This window comes from Perca flavescens, chromosome 21 (genome assembly GCF_004354835.1).
Source record: "Perca flavescens isolate YP-PL-M2 chromosome 21, PFLA_1.0, whole genome shotgun sequence".
In the NCBI taxonomy this organism is placed as follows: Eukaryota; Metazoa; Chordata; class Actinopteri; order Perciformes; family Percidae; genus Perca; species Perca flavescens.
In genome coordinates, this window is record NC_041351.1 from 19427943 (window position 1) to 19441322 (window position 13380).

Below are 13380 nucleotides of genomic sequence, written 5' to 3' on the forward strand. Positions count from 1 at the left end.
ATGTCCACTGTAGTGGACATTTGAGTTTCATTTCTCTCCTTGGAATCTTTTGTGCAAGTCTCTTAATTCCTGCTGTACTGTACAGAAGACATCCTGGGCTTTTCAGTGATATGTTATTTGATTGGCTGGGAGGCCAGGAACCGCCTCTATTTTTCAATCCAAAATGGACAGCATAGGAACAAGCACATTTTATGGAAAGATAAGAGATGAGTCAAATATTGTTTGCCTATGGTTTTGTTACTATGATAATCATATATTTTCTTGTTCATTAAGGTGTTAGGAATCATATATTGAGTTCTGATAGCAACTACATTATGTATCTTTTGAAAAATTTGCCATTTTATGAATGTCAATTATAGTGGACATCAGGACTATCTTCATGTAAATAATGACTCCACATCTACCAAATTTGTCTGTTTTTGTAATCAAATGATCCTGTTGTCCACTACAGTGGACATCCTGTAAATAAATAAAAATTAAAAAAATTAAATTGTAAGATGTTTTTTTTAACCTTAAACACTTTCAAGGTTGTGAATATTACAACAGTTCATATGGACTCTTCTCGTGAACACGGTAAACATGACCCCATTGGAGGCAGCATTAAACCTGCAATAATTTGGCAACTTAGGGGCATTACCAACAGTTACGTAGCAACATTAGCTTTAATTTGCAGTTGTGCTTCTGGCCACCTGATAATATGTCTAATATTTACTTTTTGCTCTGTTTTGGTCTCCACCAATTCTTGAGAAAAAAATGTGTGGCTTTTAAGCTACTAAATGTTACACTATTTCATTAGCTAGTTGCTAACATGTTATGTTGTTTAGTGCTTTGAAGGTAAACTAATGATTTTAGGGTGAATAAACCCTTGGATTGGGGGAATGTGGTGTCAATATCCATAATAATCCATAGGTCAAGTCCCAAAAACTCTTGGGCTCGCCCCTAACCCTTTAAAGGCAAGGCAAGGCAAGGCAGGGCAATTTTATTTATATAGCACATTTCAGCACAAGGCAACTCAAAGTGCTTTACGCTAAACATCAATCATTAAAGAACAAAGAGCAAAATAGGGATTAAAATAAGAATAAAAATATTAATGAATACAAATTTAATACCATATAAGATACATAAATAAAAATATAGTTCAGTATAACAGTTAATATGAGAATAAAAATCCAAAAATAAAATTTACAATTCCATATTAAAATTTGTATACTAAATAAAATTCAAGAATAAAATTCACTGTTCGGTAAAAGAATTAACAAAAAGCATCATCAAAAAGAAAGGTCTTCAGCCTTGATTTAAAAGAGCTGAGAGTTGGGGCGGACCTACAGTTTTCTGGTATTTTGTTCCAGATATGTGGACCATAAAAACTGAACGCTGCTTCTCCCTGTTTAGTTCTGACACTGGGGACCACGAGCAGACCTGTTCCAGACGACCTGAGAGGTCTGGGTGGTTCATAATGCACTAACAGATATGAGATATATTTTGGTCCTAAGCCATTTAGGGATTTATAAACCAGCGTAAATCCCTAAACACTTATTTTGAATCTTTTCAGGTCAGGGAAGTAACATTGGTCCAAGTGTTTAACATTTACAGTAACTTTATTGTCTGGAGATACGTGAGAACTTTCTGTTGGTAATTAATGAAGCTCATTTACCATCAATGACTGTGTGTATCATTTCCTGTGTGACTAATACCCTGACAGGTGGTGCACACACACACTTTACTGTAATTTGATCCATGTTTATCTACAGTAACAAATGCACACGCATGCACACACGCACGCACGCACCCACACACACACACACACTTAAATAAGTAGCTGAGAAATTAGGTATGTGACAATGTGTGTGTGGAAGAGTAGAGGTGAGTGAGTTCTAAAACTGATAAGAAAGAAAGAAAGAAAGAAAGAAAGAAAGAAAAGAAAGAAAGAAAGATAGAAAGAAAGAAAGAAAGAAAGAAAGAAAAAATGTAAAATTTGAGCAAACCTTAATATTTCAAGTTGGTAGACACACTGAGGGATGAATGAAAGAATAGATGGGTCAATGGATGGATGGATGGATGTAGGTCTGCTGCAGGACTGATGACGTCAGCCCTGTAAACTAAGGACATAATCCTCTGTAGGCCTGACCTGCTCCTTTAGTGTAAGAGCCTGACATCTAGTGGTCTGATGCTAGAACAACACACACCATTTTTATGTTTTAATCTCTTTTTTTATACCAGGTTCATACTTAAAACACTTAAAAATGTAAAAATGTATAATGCTGATTTGTTGTTCACCTCTTTGTGTTACCTCACATAAGTGCAGTGGCCTAGACAACCTATAATCATGAAATACACTCTTTATTTGTATGCACATGTAGAGTAAAGTCTGATGGTTGCTATTTTCACTGAGACTGAAAGATGGAGACTGAGATATATACAGTATGTATGGAGTGATTCTGTGCGTGGAATATAGGTCAGACATCATCTGCTCTGCTTGATGTTACAAACTGGCTCCAGGCTTTATTGAAGCTATGCTGGCTAGCTACTGTTATATGGGGCCAACTGCCACATTTCACAGTTGAACAAGCCGGTACACTGTGTGCAAACACTACAAGGGTTATGTTATTTTTAGACCAATAATCGACTGAGACTTAAGTATTTATGTTTAGAGTGAGTGTGGCCTTGACCTTCGAAGCATAACATGTATCTAACTACATGTATTATGTATCATGTATCTACCTACCTGCCCAGGCGGAAAATAGCAATTGTGCTACAACCTGGTGCAATGCATCTCTCCTTGTTTTGATATAAGGTTAAAGTTTAATTGTGCACGGCCCCTGTTTAAATAAAATTCCATTACATGCAGTACATTCTTATCATGGGTTTCTAATGGCTAAAATAAAGGAGAAAAAAAGACCAAAACAGAGCTACAAGGAGTGAGTGAGCATTAGACTTGTTTCTCACAGTGGCCAGTTTCCTGATAAGCATGCGTGAAGAATGAAACATGAGTACAGATGGTAGAGTACAAGCTGCAGTCTGCTGTCCGCTGTCAGTTCTTTTAAATGAAGGCTGAAGACTTTTCTGTTTGATGCTGCCTTTTTAAAAGAAGTAATTGTTCATTCCTTATACTGCACTGTAACCTTTATTCTTGTATTTCCTACTTATCTTATTCTGTTTTAGCTGTTTTTATACTCTCTTTAACGGATGTTTTTAACTGCTCTTTAATATTTTATGTAAAGCACTTTGAATTGCCTTGTTGCTGTTATGTGCTAAAATAAAGCTGCCTTGCCTTGCCTTGCCTTAGTTATAACTTCAGTTAAATTCTAATACCCAGTTAAGATTGTTTCCAGTGAAAGTTAAAGGCTGTGATCCTTGCTTAATGTAGGCCACACGGTGTGGCTGAAGCCTCATGTTTAGTTTGATGCCTTGGCATTTAGTCCAACATTGGCTGTGTGTGCTGGCTGTTTGTTCTGTCTGCAGGGTCCTTTGCTATTGAATACACTACACTTATACACAACTGGAAGTCTAGCAGTAAAATATTAGCTTTCCCTTTCTGCAGCACACTGCCACAGGTGCTGCTCAACGGCCAATCATATATATATGTTCTGCACCTACACCGGTTATCTGAGCCTATCTTCCTCATCCTATCCAGTTACACACTCACCAGAGGTCCCCCCGATCTCGTTCATATAGTTTGAATACAGACTATACATATATATGATTTTATTATTCAACCAAGGCTGAAAGTCTCCAATAGTCTGGAGTTGAACTAAGCTGAACTATGACCCTTTTATTAAATTGGCTGTGTGTAACTTTCACTTTGCGTTGATTCTAGCGGCCGCTTTGGACAAAAGTGGAAGTGTTTTTAACACACGTGTTCGTGCTGTCAAAGGTCTTTTCTTTACGGTGCTGTATTACCGTAAAGAAAAGCGTTACGGGGAGGTCATACAGTTGCCATGAATGTTTTGCTCAGACAGAAAATCATTCATTTACGAACAAAGAATAGGTCACAGATGCATGGTTGCATTTCAAGTGTTGCATACAATAACTTTGGTGAGCTAAACCGGGTATCACTGTCACTGTGTCACGAGCCAAAGCATTAAGAGTTTGTTGTAGCAACCAACGTAATAATAACTTAGTTATTATTAATATAACGAATTTCATGAAACCCATGGATGCTTTACACAAGTAACATTACAGGGGGATAAAGGAAAAGAAAGTAGTAAGCCAACACTAAACACGGAGTAAAAAGAATAAAACATCCACACTAAATGGAAGGAGGACATAATTTAATGTTGGCTACTGACGTCCAAACACATCGTCCGTCGTCACAATAGACATATAACATACCTGAGGGACAATTTGGGGTGGGTTTTGAATCATTTACAATCCCGTAATTGTCTCCATCTGTTGCTAGCCCAATCGAGTGTGACTCGCGTTATCGCCCGTTGTCTTTCACTTTCCCATTTAGCTTTTAGTTCTTCGTTTAATTTCCTTCTTTTCTGGGATGGTCCTGCCCCAATATCAGCCATAACTACAGCAAATAACTTGTAAAGTAACATTAAAATACAATTAGGCCTATATAAAGAAATCTCCTGCTACCTTTTACCTGGCTCAAAAGTCTGGATACGCTAACACAGGCTTTCTGGTGTTACAAAGAAATCTGTGACCCATGTTTGTTCTGTAGCGCCGTCTACCTGCCGCAGATCATTCTGTGACTGCGCGGGATAAATCGAACCTGGGCAGAGGCCTTACTAAAAACTACATAAAAATTGTGTTCTTTTCACTGTTAGTCTCGTTTGCTGTTACAGGTCATTTAAGACCATTGTATGAAAAATGATAGAGCTTCAGAAAATTTTAATGCTACATATAGTCACTCTTTTTTTAACAACATAGTGTCAATAACCAGCCCGTCTAACCAAAAACTAGATCAACTGTATCTGTGAGGAATTTGTTAACCATATGAAGATGGAATAATAACCCTGCTTTGTACTTTCCGACAGCACCAGAATTATTCAAATCTTCCCGTTAATGTCAGCCATTGTCCATTGTCCTGCATATGGCCCAGGCTGAGAGCATTTGCATGTTTTACAGTCTCCTCTGTTTGTGCACACTGTTTACATCATTTATATTATGAGCCACATTTAGTGACACCTGTGTTGAAGCTACTTTTAATGTCATACGCCAGGACTGGCCAGATCGTTCGGATGAGTCTATTTCACAATTCCTCGGATTAGTTTTTTTCAGAATAATTTTGAGAGAAGACCGAAATATCAGCAGTGTTTGACATCATGCGGCTTTCCATTTCTCTGGGCTGCAAATGAAAGACGGAGCCTTGAAACCTGAACTTGCCTCAGAAGGATTTAAGCCTAGATTTGGATTTTGGTTTTGACCTGTTTTTTTAAGATGGTTTTGGTTTATGGTTTACATTCAGTTTGAGGATTCAGAGTGCGCATAAAACTACTTGATTCAGGTCTTTAAACCACGATGGACAAGGACCAGGTGCTTCTTCAGTCTTTAAGGCTGACAGAGAGCACCCAGATGAACACTAATGATGGTTTAGACCCAGAACAAGAGCAGCAGGATGATTCTGTACCTGATACTCAGCCTGAATCCAACCAGGGGACATCGGAGACAAGGGACAAACTCCCTCTGCTAGACACAGAACAAAAGCAGCAGGATGATTCTGTACCTGATACTCAGCCTGAATCCAAACAGGGGACATCGGAGACAAGGGAAAAACTCCCACCGCTGGATTATATCGAGTCCCGCATGAAGCAGCTTCAGAACAGGCGGTTCCTTCTGCTAAAGATGCAGCGCTTTAAGAAGAAGCCAGAGGACAATGGTGTCGGAACCACAGAGGAAAGTAAGTCAATAAATCAGTCCACTCAAATAAGCACATCATTAGTGATTCCCAACGTCTGTAGTAGGTTCACTGTATTCAGTTAATTGATTGATTAAAAATGGTTAAACTTTTTTTTTTCAAATGACAACTTTGGAGCCCCAAAGTAAAGTATAAAAAGAAATGTGAAGCTTCTTCTACCACCAATCAGTTGATAAATTAATTACAATCAATTTATTTGACTCTTATCTTTTACTAGTTAATTTTTTCAATTAATAAAACATTTTTGCCAGCAAGCTAACGACGAAGTGAGCTAAGTTGGTAAAAAAAATGTTTCCCTCCTTCCTCCTGAAATAAATTCAAACTTCATTTATTTGACTCTTTATTTTATCATTTCATTTTGTTTATTGACTACAAATGCATTTTAGCCAGCAAACTCACACTAACTAAGTTAGTTTAATAACTAGGAGCTAGCTAGTGTTTCTTTCCAGCTCAAGAACTTTCATCTCATTATCATACAATCTTTAGGACGAGGGGAAATATTGCATGGAGACAACATAGAATAAATGATTAAATGTGTGCTAAGGCCTAAGAAACTCAAAAACCAAGTAGGAAAATAAAATGAGTTAAAGAAAGGCAAATAGACGAGTAAAATAAAAGTGAAGCCTTATATTTCTTTATCCTTTTAAGTTATATAGCTGACTTTTCAATGCCATTTATACTTTTGACTTGCCTAATACATTTTTGCTACATTTAGGAGAACTTCTGCCGGTACAGTAGCATGTTATAGATCTATTTCTTTGTAAATATCCTCTCCCTTTGTGGTACTGTCAGTGTCCTGTGAGAACAGCGACCAACTGTGTGAGCTGGAGGCCATCCAGAAGGAGCTGGAGGAGCTGCTGGTTAAAAAAGAGGTGTTGGAGAAAACGGGAAATCGCTCTAAATTCACAGAATATAAAGGCAAGTTTTTCTTCACTTTTTCACTTATTAGTTTAAAATGATGACTTTCCATTACTTAAAAATGTACTTGTAGCCTACTACAATTTAAAGCAGCATTAAGCAACGTCACATGTCAATAGCTCAGTAATGGCAATCCTGCTTTGAGTGAAAGCAGCATTTTTTTTTATGTAAAGATGTTGCTTAATGCATTTTTAAAGCAATTTGCTCGTTTTAAATCAGGTCAACAGGACGCACGTCCCCCTTTTTATAAGAGTGAGATACCCCGTGGGGGGATCTATATGCTACCGCCTCCCCTGCAGGAACTAGAGGCCGCTACACTGGAGCGGAAAGTAAAAACTAAGCCTGTGTCAGAAAAACCAACAGGCCCAGTCGTTCCAGGTAGGTTACACACACGTACACACACTAAATGATCACCTGGGGGGAGGGACCATTTTTTTATGTACGCTTTCTGCAACACTTTGGCCCGCAGTCAGCACTTTCAGAAACTATGTAGCCTACTATACTTTGACATTTTAATGTATTTTCTATGGCATACCATATTTTGACATTTGTGTTGGCATGCTATGGCATACTACACTATGACTTTTAATGACATTTGTATGACTTTTTAATGGCATACTATACAATGACATTTTTAAGACATACGATATAGTATGACGTTTTAAAAACATACTAAAGTTTGACTTTTATGTAGTAGGCTAAAACCTTTTTATGGCATTTTTATGACATAGTATACTATTACCTTTTTTCAACATACTTTACTATGACCTTTTTCAACATACTATACTAATACTTTTTTCAACATACTATACTATGATTTTTTTTGACACACTATACTATGACATTTTTTAACATACTATACTATTACTTTTTTCAACATACAATACTATGACTTGTTTTTTATATAGAATACTATTACATTTTGTCTGACATACTATAGTAAGACTTTTTTTCCTATATATTATACTTTTTTTAACATACACATTTTTATGATATACTATAGCATGACATTTATATAACATACTATACTATGAGTTTTGTGCTTTATTGGAAATACTACTTTTTTTCAGACTTTTGTGACTTTTGTTTCATACAGCGTTAGTTCAGTCAGTTGGGACTTGGCTTAGGAATACTATTATACTATTACTAAGGGTGTGACGAGATTTCTCGGTGAAAAGTTGTCTCGTGAGGCGATGTTATGTCAGCGTGATGGAGCGTGAAATTACTATTGAAGATCCCCCTGCCACTTTTAAATCATTTGTGTGGCAACATTTTGGTTTTCCTGCGGAAATAATAAACGGCGAAAGAGTGACAGACAAGACGAACGCAATATGTAAACATTGTAAGAAAAAAATGCCGTATACCGCGGCTAACACGAGCACTATGCAAAAACACTTACAGCACCACCACAGCTCTCTACTAACTACTGCACCCGCGACGAAAACATTAAAAGGGCAAACAACTCTAAAAGCCTTTGCATCTCTGCCACCGGTAAGTGCAAGAGCCACGGCAATAACGAGGGACATAGGCGTTTTCATTGCAGCTGATAATAGGCCATTTTCTGTGGTGGAAAATGTTGGATTTCGGCGACTCCTCCACACACTGGAAACGAGGTACGTCATCCCATCACGCGCGCATTTAACTCGCACTGTAGTCCCAAACCTCTACAAAGAAGCCAAGGTCAGTTGAATAAAAAAACTATTTTCCATTCATATATTTCATCATTGAGGATTTCTTCAAATTTTTTTAAAAAATCTCGTCTCGTCTCGTTCTCGTGAACCCAATCTCGTGATGTGTCTCGTCTCGTGGAGTAAGTGTCTCGTCACACCCCTAACTATTACATATTTGTGAACATACTATACAGTGACTATTAAAAAAAATATCATACTTTCACTTTTTTTCAACATATTTTACTGTGACTTTTTTTTTCGACATACACCAATATGCCTTTTCTTGAACTACTAAGACGTTTTTCAACATTCTTTATCTGTATACTATATTTTGACTTTTTTGGACATACTATACTATGACTTTTTTTGACATTCAAAATGTTGCCTTTTATTGACATACTACACTATGACTTTTTTCAACATGCTATACTGTCTTTTTTCTAAATACTTTACTATTTCTTAGCTATCAAACAAGTAAAGTATAGTATGTCGAAAAAAGTCATAGTAAATAGTATTTTGACAAAACTCACAGTATAGTATGTTGAAAAAATCATAAAAAGTCATAGTATAGAATGTCACAAAAAGTCATAAAAAGTCATAGTATAGTATGTCGAAGAAATCATAAAAATTGTATTATAGTATGTTGAGAAAAGTCCTAGTATAGTATGTAGAAAAAGTCCTAGTATAGTATTTTGAAAAAGTCATATAAATTCATATTATTGTATGTCAATAAAAGGAAAAGTATAGTATTTTGAACAAAGTCGTGAAAAAAGTCATAGTATAGTGTGACTTTCCTTTGGACATCTGACTTAAAAAACTAGCTCTCTTCCAACAGACTTAGCTATCAAAGTATGTCGAAAACACTTACAGTATAATATATATGAATTCTTTATGACATACTATACTATGACTTTTTTCGACATAATCTACTATGACTTTTATCGACATACTATAACATGACTTCTTCATGACATAATATACTATGACTTCTTATGAATTTTTTCGACATACTATACTATGACTTCTTAATGACATACTATGACTATTTCGACATACTATAGTATGACTTCTTATGAATTTCTTCGACATACTATACTATAACTTTTTATGACTTTTTTCAACATACTATACCATGACTTTTTTTGACATACTATACTATGACTTTTTATTAGTTTTTTCAACATACTATACTATGACTTCTTCATGACATACTATTCTACCGGTATGTCTTTTTTCGACATATTCTACCATGACTTTTTTCAACATACTATACTATGACTTTTTATTAGTTTTTTCGACATACTATACTATGACTTTTAATTAGTTTTTTCGACATACTATACTATAAATTTTGTCGACATACTATACTATGACTTATTATGAATTTTTTCAACATACTATACTATGACTTTTTATTAGGTTTTTCAACATCCTATGCTATGACTTCTTCATGAAATACTATACTATGACTTTTTTCGACATATTCTACTATGACTTTTGTCGACATACTATACTATGACTTTTTCATGACTTTTTTCGCCATACTATACTATGACTTTTTATTAGTTTTTTCAACATACTATATTATGACTTCTTTTCATACTATGACTTTTTTCGACATACTATACTATAAATTTTTATGACTTTTTCGACATACTATACTATAACTTTTTATGGCTTTTTTTCGACATACTATACTTTGACTTTTTATTAGTTTTTTCGACATACTATGCAATGACTTTTTATTAGTTTTTTCGACATACTATACTAGGACTTTTTATTACTTTTTTCGACACACTATGCTATAACTTCTTCATGACATACTATACTATGTCTTTTGACGACATACTATACCATGACTTTTTATTAGTTTTTCCGCATAATATACTATGACTTCTTATGAATTTTTTCGACATACTATACTATGTCTTTTTATTAGTTTTTTCAACATTCTATATACTATGACTTTTTATTAGTTATTTCGACATACTATGCTATAACTTCTTCATGACATACTATACTATGTCTTTTTTCGACATATTCTACTATGACTTTTTTCGACATACTATGCTATGACTTTTGTTGACATACTATACTATGACTTCTTATGAATTTTTTCGACATACTGTACTATGACTTCTTATGAATTCTTTCGACATACTATACTATGACTTATGATTTTTTTCGACATACTATACTATGACTTTTTATTAGGTTTTTCAACATACTATGCTATGACTTCTTCATGACATACTATACTATGACTTTTTTCGACATATTCTACTATGACTTTTTTCGACATACTATACTATGACTTTTTCATGACTTTTTTTCAACATACTATACTATGACTTTTTTTGACTTACTATTCTATGACTTTTGTCGACATACTATACTATGACTATTTCATGACTGTTTTCGACATACTATACTATGACTTTTGTCAACATACTATACTATGACTTTTTAACGACTTTTTTCAACATACTATACTATGACTTTTGTCGACATACTATACTATGACTTTTTCATGACTTTTTTCAACATACTATAGTATGACTTTTTCAAGACTTTTTTCAACATACTATACTATGACTTATGAATTTTTTCGACATACTGTACTATGACTTCTTATGAATTTTTTTGACATACTATAATATGACTTATGAATTTTTTGGACATACTATACTATGACTTCTTATGAATTTTTTCGACATACTATAATATGACTTTTTTCGACATACTATACTATGTCTTTTTATTAGTTTTTTCAACATACTATGCTATAACTTCTTCATGACATACTATACTATGCCTTTTTATTAGTTTTTTCAACATACTATAATATGACTTTTTTCGACATACTATACTATGCCATTTTATTAGTTTTTTCAACATACTATACTATGACTTATGAATGTTTTGGACATACTATACTATGACTTCTTATGAATTTTTTTGACATACTATAATATGACTTATGAATTTTTTCGACATACTATACTATGACTTCTTATGAATTTTTTCGACATACTATAATGTGACTTTTTTCGACATACTATACTATGTCTTTTTATTAGTTTTTTCAACATACTATGCTATAACTTCTTCATGACATACTATACTATGCCTTTTTATTAGTTTTTTCAACATACTATAATATGACTTTTTTCGACATACTATACTATGCCATTTTATTAGTTTTTTCAACATACTATACTATGACTTATGAATTTTTTCGACATACTATACTATGACTTCTTATGAATTTTTTCGACATACTATAATATGACTTTTTTCGACATACTATACTATGTCTTTTTATTAGTTTTTTCAACATACTATGCTATAACTTCTTCATGACATACTATACTATGTCTTTTTTCGACATATTCTACTATGACTTTTTTCGACATACTATGCTATGACTTTTGTTGACATACTATACTATGACTTTTTATTAGTTTTTTCAACATACTATACTATGACTTTTTATTAGTTTTTTCGACATACTATACTATGACTTCTTATGAATTTTTTCGACATACTATACTATGACTTTTTATTAGGTTTTTCGACATACTATGCTATGACTTCTTCATGACATACTATACTATGACTTTTTTGACATATTCTACTATGACTTTTTTCGACATACTATACTATGACTTTTTCATGACTTTTTTTCAACATACTATACTATGACTTTTTTTGACTTACTATACTATGACTTTTGTCGACATACTATACTATGACTATTTCATGACTGTTTTCGACATACTATACTATGACTTTTGTCGACATACTATACTATGACTTTTTAATGACATTTTTCAACATACTATACTATGACTTTTGTCGACATACTATACTATGACTTTTTCAAGACTTTTTTCGACATACTATACTATGCCATTTTATTAGTTTTTTCGACATACTATACTATGACTTATGAATTTTTGACATACTATACTATGACTTCTTATGAATTTTTTTGACATACTATAATATGACTTTTTTCGACATACTATACTATGAATTTTTATTAGTTTTTTCGACATACTATACTATGCCTTTTTATTAGTTTTTTAAACGTACTATAATATGACTTTTTTCGACATACTATACTATGACTTTTTATTAGTTTTTTCGACATACTATACTATGCCTTTTTATTAGTTTTTTCAACACACTATACTATGACTTTTTTTGACATACTATACTATGACGTTTTAGTTTTTTCAACATACTATACTATGCCTTTTTATTAGTTTTTTCGACATACTATACTATGACTTTTTTTGACATACTATACTATGACGTTTTAGTTTTTTCAACATACTATACTATGCCTTTTTATTAGTTTTTTCGACATACTATACTATGAATTCTTATGAATTTGTTCGACATACTATACTATGCCTTTTTATTAGTTTCTTCAACATACTATAATATGACTTTTTTCGACATACTATACTATGACTTTTTATTAGTTTTTTCGACATACTATACTATGCCTTTTTATTAGTTTTTTCAACAAACTATACTATGACTTTTTTCGACATACTATACTATGACGTTTTATTAGTTTTTTCAACAAACTATACTATGACTTTTTTCGACATACTATACTATGCCTTTTTATTAGTTTTTTCGACATACTATACTATGACTTCTTATGAATTTTTTCGACATACTGTACTATGACTTCTTATGAATTTTTTCGACATACTATACTATGATTTCTTATGAATCTTTTCGACATACTATACTATGACTTTTTATTAGGTTTTTCGACATACTATGCTATGACTTCTTCATGACATACTATACTATGACTTTTTTCGACATATTCTACTATGACTTTTTTCGACATACTATACTATGACTTTTTGTCGACATACTATACTATGACTTTTTAATGAC